General features: G+C 41.8%; 1 non-coding gene across 1 annotated transcript; it reads right to left on the bottom strand.

Annotated features, from left to right (window-relative positions):
* Nucleotides 1-10,752: 10,752 nt before the first annotated feature.
* On the bottom strand, nucleotides 10,753-10,859 carry LOC130464495 (small nucleolar RNA R71). The gene has a single exon (XR_008924904.1). It is a non-coding gene; the product is annotated as a small nucleolar RNA R71 (small nucleolar RNA).
* Nucleotides 10,860-11,139: the final 280 nt, after the last annotated feature.

The raw sequence follows: 11,139 nt of genomic DNA, 5'->3' as shown, positions 1-11,139 counted from the left end.
TTTTGGTTGGGTGTTTTTCCAAATGATTATTATAAATCTAAAACTAGATTAGATCCCGTTCACGCACGGATTTTGATATTTTTTTCACAAAATATTTCACTGAATATCCAACCTACTACATAGTTATAACATTTTTAACCTACTCGTTTAAATTTATTCATCTAATATGCATATTTAAAATTCTAATATAACAATTTGACCAAAATATTGAGTGATATGTTTTCCATTATTAATATAGCGATTTGACTAAAATATTACCAATTTAGAATAATTATTATTAAGTCGTATTTATTATTTCCATAATTTATAAACTAAAATTTGTTTCCATACATAAATAAGGAGTAGTTTATAAAAAAAGTTAGAGAATAAAAATAAAATAAAACAGATACACATTTTTGGGAAAGTGATTTTTGGCGGGAAAAAATCGCACCAGGAATTTACATGTGTCATTCCTAGTGTTTCTTTTAGTATATAGTAATAGATAAACATAGAAAATACGGGATTTTTATGAAAAGTTTAGGGGTTTTTACCAGACATCTTCAAATGCTAAAAATGCCCGTGTATTTGTGGTGAAAGTACGATTTTATCCTTTTAAAGAAAAGTACCCCTATCTCCCTTTACCCTTCCCCTTCACATTTTTTAAACTTTTTTTTGAATCGAATCTAATATATATAAACAAATAAAATTTTTAAACAAAAAATTCTAACAATTTTATTAATTATTTTAATTATGAAATTTAGTAATTATTCAATTTTTTTTTACAACACTTTTTTAAATATCCGAAATTAAAAACGAAATAATAAACTAAAATTTTATTTTGATTACATTCGTTTTTACATGGCGGGAAAAAAATTCATTAAAAAAAACAAGGGCCGCCCGGAATTGGCGGCCGGAACCATGGTTGGTCCGCCATGAATTGGCGGCCCGAACCATGGCTGGGCCGCTTGGAATAAGCAGCCCGAACCATGGTTGGGCCGCCAGCTAGATCTGAGGCCCATTCATGATTCGGGCGGCCAATTCCAGGCGGCCCTTGTCTTTTGAAAAAAAATTGAAATTGAATTTTTTTATAAAAATAAAACGTTAGTTTATTATTTCGTTTTTAATTTCGGATATTTTAAAAAGGGTTGCCCAAAAAAATTGAATAAATACTGAACTTCATAATTAAAATAATTGAAAAAAATAAAATTGTTAGAATTTTTTGTTTAAAAATTGTAGTTTAAAAATTTATTTGTTTATATATAAATATCTATTCAAAAAAAAATAAAAAAAGTGAAGGGGATTGGGTAATTTTCTTTAAAAGGGTAAAATTGTCCTTTCAACATAAATATGAGGGCGTTTCTAGCAATTGAGGACGTCGAATAGCAATACGTCAATACATGTAGGATTCGCGTAATGTATCAAATACTCATAAAGTTTTTAAAATACATCAAATATTCCTATTTTTTCAGAAATTCACCAAATGTCCTTGTTGACTAACGACGTTAACGTCCATAAGTCATTAACCCCTAATTAATCTAATTAATCCTTATTTAACTCTAATTAACTAGTGGTTAACCTAATTTATTTCCAATTAGTCCTTATTAACACCTAATGAACCCTAATTAAATCTAACTAGTCTCTTCCCTCACATCACAACCATTATCGGTTACCCACTGCCACAACCACCCACCTGCACTTCCCTTACCATCGCCTACAATACCATCACAGCCCTTTCAAGCCTTTCTCCGCCGTCAATGCTAACTGTTGGCCCACATCCTTTTTCTCTCCCCCCCAATCCCTTGTCTTCCCATGGTAGAACTCCTCTATCTATCTCTCTTTTTTCCTTTTCCTAGGTATCAAAACAACGAACCCAACTACAATTCCACCCTCTTCCGACCAACTCGAACCCCCAAATTATTTATCAAATAATTCATGCAAACCCACCAAGAAATGAAGCTCTCGTTGTTCTATACCAACTTCTCTTTCTCACCTAGATTTTCGAACTCAAAATTCCGCCGGAGTTTGATTGAATTGGGGAAAATTTTGAACCCAAAATTTTCGAGAAGGTTGTTGAATTTGGGGCAAATTTTGAACCATTTCTTTGCATATATGCATAAATATAAGTATTGGGTATTATTTTATGTCAAATTTAACTTATTTGACAATTTAATTAAGCATATGAAATCAAATTCAAATCCAAACCGATTTGGGAAAAAAAGTTAGGATTTGTATTTTGAAAAAAAAAGGTGTTCGAATTACGGAAGATCTTTTACTAAAATGGCTAGTTTTTAAATTTATTAACCAAAATGACTACTTTTAAATTCTATTTCCAAACTAGCTACTCCCTCCGTCCCAGAATACTCGACCTGGTTTGACCGGCACAGAGTTTAAGGAACTTGAATTGACTTATTTAATTTAATAGGTAGTAGTTGATAGTGAGGTATTATTTTAATGTAGTTAGTGGGAGGTGGGTTAAGAGGTGGGGTTGGGGAGAGTAGGGCCCTATTTGGTTCATTATTAGTAAAGGAAAGGAAGAGAAAAGAAAGGAAGGGAAAAGAAAGGAAAAGAAAGGAAGGGAAATAGATTTTATTTTCCTGTGTTTGGTTTAAGGGAAAGAAACGAAGGGAATAGAAAGGAAATCTAAATGACAGCTTTTAATTTTCTCTTTCCTTCCAAATTCCTCCAATTTTGAGAGGAAAGGAAAGTAATTTTTTTATAAATGAGCTTTCCTTCCAATTCCCTTCCTTTCCTTCCACTTCCCATATAATTATTTGTACCAAATATAGGAAACTTTATTTGACCTTTCCTTTCTTTTCTTTTCCTTCCAATTCCTCCTAACCAAATAAGGCCTAGGGGTTGAATTTTTAATTATTTTTTGTATGGAATAGGGGGTAGGTGGGTTAATAGGGGTGGAGTGAGAAATAATATAATATTGTTAGAATATTTCCATTTTTAGAAACAGGTCAAGTATTAAGGGACGACCCGATAAGAAAAACAGGTCAAGTATTCCGGGACGAAGGGAGTACTATTTTAACTTTGAAGTAAAAACCAATGGACCGGTTTGGTTGTTTTTAATAGTGAACCGGTTTGGTTTGAGTTTTTGTTTTAGAATAGTGAAACAATTCGGTTTCTTTTATATATATATATATATATATAGAATCGGGATCTGGTGAGAACCACCTCTTAAGATGAGAACTGAGAACTAATCTCAGCCCTCGGATCGATTGAATCAACGGCCCTTATCTCGCCCGACCAACGCAAAATAATAAGGGTAAATTGGTAATTTTGCAGATTTGAATGACATCTCCTCACTTCCTGATTTTAAGTTTTTCGTTCTCTCTCTTCCTTTCTTTTACTCTCTTCTCCTGCAAAACCTCTTCGTTCGACCTCATTTCAATGATCGATTTTCAGGACTTCGTGTTCTTCAATGTTCAAGTTTCGTTGTTCCTACAATTTTTTCTTCTTCTTCTTCTTGCGATTTTCTCTCTTTCAATTCGCCAGGTACGTATTCAATCTTTCAATTTTCTGTTAGTTTTCGTTATTTTGATTCCTAAACTTAGGGTTCGAAATTTGTTCAAGTACGATTTCAATGTTTGAAGTTAGGGTTTCGAGAATTCGTTGTTCAGTATTTTCGCAAAATTTGAATCAAAACCCAAATTCATCTGCAAATTATTGAAATTCTTAGGGAATTAGCTAAACTAAATTATTGAAGCTAGGGTGTTGTCACTTTCGTTGTTTACTTGGAAGAATGATGTGTTCTTATGCATATGCCTATGGTACTGAGTTTATAGGGCGTATTCAGCTCTGCTTTTAGCACTTGCAATATGTTTTAGTTGTTCATGCCTTCATCTGTGGAAGTGCAAATTACGATTTTATTCTTGATTTCAGGACTTTGATTGAATGTAGTACTAAAGATTACTCCCTCCGTCCCGGAATACTCGACCCGTTTGACCGGCACATAGTTTAAGGAACTTGAATTGACTTATTTAATTTAATATGTAGTAGTTGATAGTGGGGTATTATTTTAATGTAGTTAGTGGGAGGTGGGTTAAGAAGTGGGGTTGGGGGAGAGTAAGGTGTTCCGGCTGCGGATTCGGAACAGGAAAAGGATGACTGACTCCCGACTGAGGCTGCTGACTGGATCCTGCACAGTGAAGCCGTTAACTAGCCTCGGGGGTGATCCGAGAATTACCCCTCCGATGCTTAAGTCAGATTATGCTGATAGCTCTGTAATAAATGCTCATAAGAATGATTGGATTCGAATTGCGTACCTTTGGCATTGATGGGGGTCCGTATATATAGACGGGTTATTTGTACGGAGGACCCGGGTTATTACCCGTTGGTTCCGGATCCTCCCTTTCGGCTCTGATAGGCAGATGATGTCAGAGAACTGCCGACTGGGTTTGTAAACCCTGGATGCCGACTGTACCTTTGGTGCTTCTTGTGAGTATATGTCTATGTTACAGCTGTTATGGGTTGTCCTACCGGCATACCGGTAGGGCTACCCGTACAACTAGCCCCCTCAGAGTGACTACAGCTGGTTTTTACGGTCTGTAGTTGCTCTGATAAAAAGAAAAAAGCGAAAGCTGGGGTAAGCCCCCTATACAACTAGCCCCCTCGGGGACGATCAACACCCCACGGGTGTGATTGTTCTGTAGATGGTTGTTTTACAGTGCGGTTTTTAGCTCAATACTTGTTCTGATGTCACGACTAGCCCCCATTAGGACAAGGATTGATTGCTTTAAGTGGAAGGTTTTTTGTATGCCGGCTGCCCATGTTTGTGTTTGATTCTCTTGGCTGACTGTTATCCTTGATTTCTTTGAATGACTAGTCCCCTTGAGTTTCTAGGCTGACTAGCCCCCTTGACTTTATTAGGCTGACTAGCCCCCTTGACTTTATTAGGCTGACTAGCCCCCTTGACTTTTTAGGCTGACTAGCCCCCTTGACTTTTTAGGCTGACTAGCCCCCTTGACTTTATTAGGCTGACTAGCCCCCTTGACTTTTTAGGCTGACTAGCCCCCTTGACTGACACGTGGTGACGGTTCATTTTTCTTTATGCGCGTGGCGGGAGATTTTGAAAAGTGTTGTGGACACGTGTCGGTCATCCGGCAAGTGTGGGGAGTTGTGATATTTTCAACCGCCCAGATCTGCTTCTTGTCGTTTCAACTTCCTTTCGTTCTTTTAAATAACCGTTTCTTCTTTTTTTTTCTTCATTTCCGCTCTTTCTTATTTTCCTTTGCCAATTTGCTCTCTTTCTCTCTCTTGTTTTTCCTCTTAATTTTTGTCCGTTTCTTCCTGCCGTACTTTTCCGTTGGGGTTTGGTTGTCTCTCTTGGTAAGTTTTGAACTTAGTCTGGTTTTTTTTTTAGGTTGTCTGCTGTTTTGTTAAGGTTTGGCTGTCTGATTTTCTCGTGTTGCTCTTTCAGTTGGGTTGTTTGAGGGACTTTGCAGCTGTTTGAGAGTGAATTTCCAGAATTAGGTACGGTTTCTGGTCTTACTTTCTCTTTTTGTCGGGTGTTTATGTTCTTTGCTTGCATGCGTTTTGAGTGGGGGTAGCCAAAACATGACTGGTAGGGTTGGGGTTAGTAACGTGATAGATCTGTCAGACACAAGTAGCGGTTCTGGTATAGAACTAAATATGGACGGGAATACGGCCGCTAGTAATGCTAAGAATGCTGGGTGGGGGGTAAAATCGAACACGCCACCTCCTTTTGCGGAGTTTATGGGTGGGAATCCTGTTACCGGCCCTTTTATACCCATGACTGCGGCTCAGTTTACTCGCTCACAACAGCTACATGGCCTGCGGGCACGAATGGAGAGAGAGCTTAGGCCGAATGAGCATAACGTGCCGGCTGGGGAGCCGATATTAGACGTAGATCCGATTTCGGTTAGGTACCATTTGCGGGATTATCGGGAATTTACTCAGCCTGGCGGCTCTGGTCTTGGGGAGTACGGTACTAACATCGGCAATATATATGTTTCTAGGGTCATGTCGTCAGACGCCGAGCCGTCTACAAGTAATCGACGGGCCGGGAAGGATCCTGCCGTCCATGATGCGGGTGAGGTTGATGCCGCCGTTAGTGGTGATGTGCCTTCCACCCCTGGCGACTCCATACTGGAGTCTTCTGAGTCTGGGTCTCCCGGGCTAAAGGCGCCGCCCATTGCCGACTCTGATGAAGATGAGGAGGATGCTGCGATTTTGCAGCAAGTGTTTGAAGAAGAGGCCTTGGACGCCGATGTGAATTTCGAAGGTGAGGCTGCCGCGTTCTTGGTTCCGGCCCCTCCCCCTAATGATTCTGCTGCCCTCACCACTGAGATAGATAGTGACTTTGTAAAAGAGGCCGTTGCCAACCGGCATTCTGAGGTTGGTGGTCGCTTTTTGGGTTTACCTGAGGGCTACAAGTTGACTGTGCCGAAAGAAGAGCAAACGGTGGCCGACTGTCCCGTAGGTCATGTTGTTGTATACACGAAGATGTTCGACTATGGGTTGCGCTTTCCCTTGCACCCGTTCATTGAGAAGGTTCTGCGGGCCTGGAATGTCGGCCTCGTTCAATTATCGCCCATAGTTATTCGCAATCTGGTTGCGTACACTTGGTTATTTTCATTCAAACAGTGGCCCTTGACCCTCAACCTTTTCAAAAAACTGCACTGGCTGAAGCGTGATGGGAAAGATACCGGCTGGTGGACGATCTTTACCAAGAGTCAGCGTCAGACTGTGAGCCCCCGGCTCTCCAGCTGCAAGGACTGGAAGGACCACTTCTATTTCATGGCTGTTCCCGAAGATTACCCCCTTCGGCGTACATTCTACCAGCCTAAACCTAGGATGGAACAATTTGACCAAGCCGACCTTGGGCCCCGAGAGCAACGTGCGTACGACAGGCTGCTGGTTGACTATGTTGACGTTGGGCTGTCTAAGCCTAAAACCTTGCCGGCTTTTTGGCTTCCTCCTGCCGGTTATATTCTTAGTCCTGCCGCTTTGGGCGCAGTCGGCCTTGCACCTACACATCCCCTTGGTAAATGCAGTTGTTTGCCTGCACTCGTTATCTGCTGTATTTGTTTATATTTCTTGGATCTCTGTTGTGTCGTGTTGCGTTTGTTAAAAAAAAAATTCTGACTTCCTCGTTCATTTATTTACTTATTTATATTATTTTTCTTAGGGCACCATCTTTTAAACAAGGCTTCACTCGGCCTTGACAAGAATTGGAGGGTTGCTGAACAGTGTCCGGCGGGTCCTGTTGAGAAATATTACACTGTTTCTACTTTCTGCGCGAAAGCTTGTCGTGGTCGGTCAGCCAGCTTTGTGACTCCTTCTGCCGTTGTGGACCGAGGTGTTGTTCCTCGCGTTGTTCGAACAAAGGTTCCGGCAGCTGACCAGGCTACATCCTCAGCCCAAGACGAAATGACTACTGGCAGGTTTGCTTCTCTTCCTACCGGTCTGGGGGGACATGCTACTCGGAAGAGGTCTTCCAGCCAGGCGAAGGCCAGTTCTCCCAAACGGTCGAAAAATGACGCTGCGAAGACAGCGCAGGAGAAAGTGAAAGACGTCTACGCCAGCGTCGACAAGCCCTTGCAGACATCTGGCACTGGAAAGAAGATTGCTGAACAGCCTGCTCAGTCGGTTGAGATTTTGGATGCTGACCTTTTGTCCAAATTGAACCGGAAGCAGGTGTTGAGCGATTTGATTAGCGATCCGATCCATCCTGTGCCTGTGTCGAGGCATAGCCCTTCCATGAACCGGTCTGCCAGCTCGGCCTCTAAGTATGGGGTTATAGTTCGTTCTGGGGGGTTCATCGAGGACAAAACTGTTGTGCTATCTCCGGATATTCTTGCCGGTCTAGCCGCTGCTCCCGGTCATGCTGAAGAGCACTGGCAGCCGCAGAATGATGTTCTGAGGGGTGAGTCTATCCTTTTCGACCGTCCTAAAGACGGAGGTACACTGGGCTACCGGTCTCTGCGCCAAGTTGTTACACCCGCCGACGGTATGCCCCAGGAGATTGAGACGCCGGCTGCACAGTTGATGCATGACCTGTACTCGGTATTTTACTTCCCTCTTTGACTTGCTTGTTTTTTTATACTTGCTTTTATTTTCGGCTCTGAGCGATTTTACTTTCCTTAGGTGACGCAATCTGCTACCGAGCTTGTGGAGTGCTATCGGAGCTATCAGCGTCGTTTAAAACGATCGCAAGCTGAGAAAGAGAAGCTTCAGACGGACCTTGCTGAATCGGTCAGGACTGAAGGTGACTGCCGGAAGGAGATTGCGAGACTTGAGCTGGATGTTATTGCCGCAGGCAATAGGAAGGCTGAACTAGAGCTTCTTCCAGCCAAGTTGACGGCCGAAGAGCAGAAGACGGCTGAGCTGCAGATCAAGCTGGATGCGGCGCTGCAGGCGGCCCAAGATGCTGAGAAAGCTGCTAAGGATGATCGCAAGGCTGTGGCGCTGAAGGCTGTGCAGAAATTTATGAAGTCTGACTTCTACTGCGAGGAGATGAAGGGGCGCTACAATGGTGGGTGGACTGCAGCTCATCGTTGTGCCGTCAAAGCCTTGACGCTGACTGAGGATGCCTGGGGTAAGGTGGAGGGATCCTATGAAGAGGGTGGCCATATTGATCCGACTGGCATGGAGACCCAGACCTTCCCAGACATCGTCATTCAGAATGCTGATATATGCGTTTTATATAGAATTTTTACCCCCGTCCCTTAGTACTTTTATGTATCAAACGTGCTCTTAGGAGCCGTTTCTAGTACTAATGTGTGTTATTGAGTGTGCCTTGAGTTTCAGGTTTGATTATGAGAAATTGGTCGTTTTAGACCCGTTTCATTGTTGATCAAGGCCACTATATGAGTCCGAGAAGTTCGGGACCTCCATCGTCGACTTTCGGGAGCCTGAGATGCTTATGGTTGAGCCCCGGGAGTTAGACTTGGTGATACGGGCGAGATACATTGAAGATTGCAAATCGCCCTGGAAGCTGAGGGCGAAATGCAACCATCGGGCGGAAGTATAAGCAAGCCAAGTTCATCAACACGCGCCCGATCGGGCGCAGCTCGCCCGATCCGGATCGGGCGGTCAATCTGGAGGCTTTTTGGAGATTTCGCAACCCGCCCGATCGGGCGGATTTTGGCCCGATCGGGCCGACTATCGAGTGATTCGCCCGATCGGGCGAAGCGTCGCCCGATCGGGCGACGCCAACCTCCAGCAGTTTTTCGCGTTTTTTAATTCCGTTTTTAGGCCTTATTTTGGCAAAACTATATAAGCAAACTTGTTTTATTTTTGAGGGACATCTTATTTTCCAGCACAAAACCCTTAGTTTATTTTTCTAAGTTTAATTTTCTCTCTCTAATTTGCTCTAAACACTTAGTTTATTTTCAATCAAAGAAAAATCGAAGCTTTCATTTGCCATTGTTCTTCAATTAGGTATTATTCCTTATTTCAATTCTTTGTTTAAGCTTTAATTATGTTTTCAATCATGCCAATTGCTTTGCTTATTGTTAATATGTGTGAGTAGTTGATTTTCTAGGGTTTTGGGAATCCATGAACGAATGTGAAAGGATGATTAATTGTTGTTGATTGTTGGTTTAGCTGTTAATTCCTATTGATTGCCCTTATCTACTTTGCAATTAGATTTGCGCAGGTTTGATTGTATTAGTTTCGCAATATCAAATTAAGATTCGGGAGATGCAATTTGATGTTTAGGCTTGTTTCAATAGGTAGAATTGGGATTAATACGTAGCGAGAGCCCGTTAATTCTAAGTCTATGATTAGTATCGATTCGAGAGAGCATGCTAGTCTAATTAACTGTTTTATTGATTATTATCGATTGTTGTCATCCTGGAATGTTGTTCATCGGTGAACCTGTGCCCTAGACCTTTTAATATCTGATTTTTCCCTATTTTATTATCAACCTAGTTTCATTATACAAATCAACCTATATTCTTGTTTCCCAATAGTCTAGAATTGCCGATTAATAGTAGAAAGAACATTGTTTCCCTGTGGATACAATCCTTGCTTCCCTTGCTATATTTTTAGTTGGTGAACGTTAGGTTTATCTTTGACAGGAATGCGATTTAGCCTGTCAAATTTTGGCGCCGTTGCCGGGGAAACGGTTTTATTTTCTGTTGTTGATTGATTATCCTAGATTATTGTTTGTTACTACTCAAGGAACTCACGTTCCTTGAGACCGGATCTCACATTGTTTTGTAGTCTTTGTCTATGCCCAGGACCGTAGGTACTAGTAATCTGACTCCATTCGATCCTGAGCCCGAAAGAACCTTTCGTAGACGAAGAACTTTCATTGCACAGTGTGGGAATTACTCTGATTCTGATCATAATATTGGCGATCTTTTTCCTTCAGATACAGATTCAGTTTCAGAGATAGAGATGGGTGACGAAAATCTGATACCGCCACCTACCCCAAGGCTTACGGACTATTCTAAGCCAAGTCTGTCCGTACTACCAAAGGCGATCATGCCTTCTATTGCAGCTGAGACCTTCAAGATTGAGCCCGCATTGATTAACATGATCGAGAGACGCCAGTACGGTGGGGAACCAGGTGAAGATCCGAATCTTCACATTCAGTCCTTTATCCAATATTGCTCCACCATCAAGCAAAAGGGATTGACTCCGGAGCAGACTATGGAGATACTTTTCCCGTTCTCTTTGAGTGGGAAAGCTAAACTGTGGATTAATGGGTTGAATCGGGCGGCTTTGAAAATCAATAATTGGGAATCCTTGGCTCTTGCTTTTTATGTTAAATATTTTCCACCCGAGAAAACGGCTCGTCTGAGGGGACAGATATTAGGTATCTCACAACAAGCGGATGAGAGTTTGTTCGAGGTTTGGGAGAGATTCAAGGATTTGCAAAGAGAATGCCCGCACCATGGTTTGGAAGATTGGTTCTTGATTCAGCAGTTTTATAATGGTCTGGGCAATGAGTCTAGATGTTTGTTGGATTCAGCTGCCAGTGGGAGGTTCATGCAACTTGAGGTGCCTAGAGCTATGGAGGTGATTGAGGAGATAGCCATTCACAATGCCCAGTATGGAAATCCTAGAGGTCTATCTAAGAGGGGTGGTAAGCATGATTTAAATTCTATTGAACAATTAACTGCCCAATTGACTGCTTTACATTATAAATTCGATAATATGCAAGCGGCCAATGCTCAATCT

This window comes from Spinacia oleracea, chromosome 6 (assembly GCF_020520425.1).
Source record: "Spinacia oleracea cultivar Varoflay chromosome 6, BTI_SOV_V1, whole genome shotgun sequence".
Classification (NCBI taxonomy): domain Eukaryota; kingdom Viridiplantae; phylum Streptophyta; class Magnoliopsida; order Caryophyllales; family Amaranthaceae; genus Spinacia; species Spinacia oleracea.
Note: the sequence above shows the minus strand (reverse complement) of the source record. Positions and strands in the feature narration are given on the sequence as shown.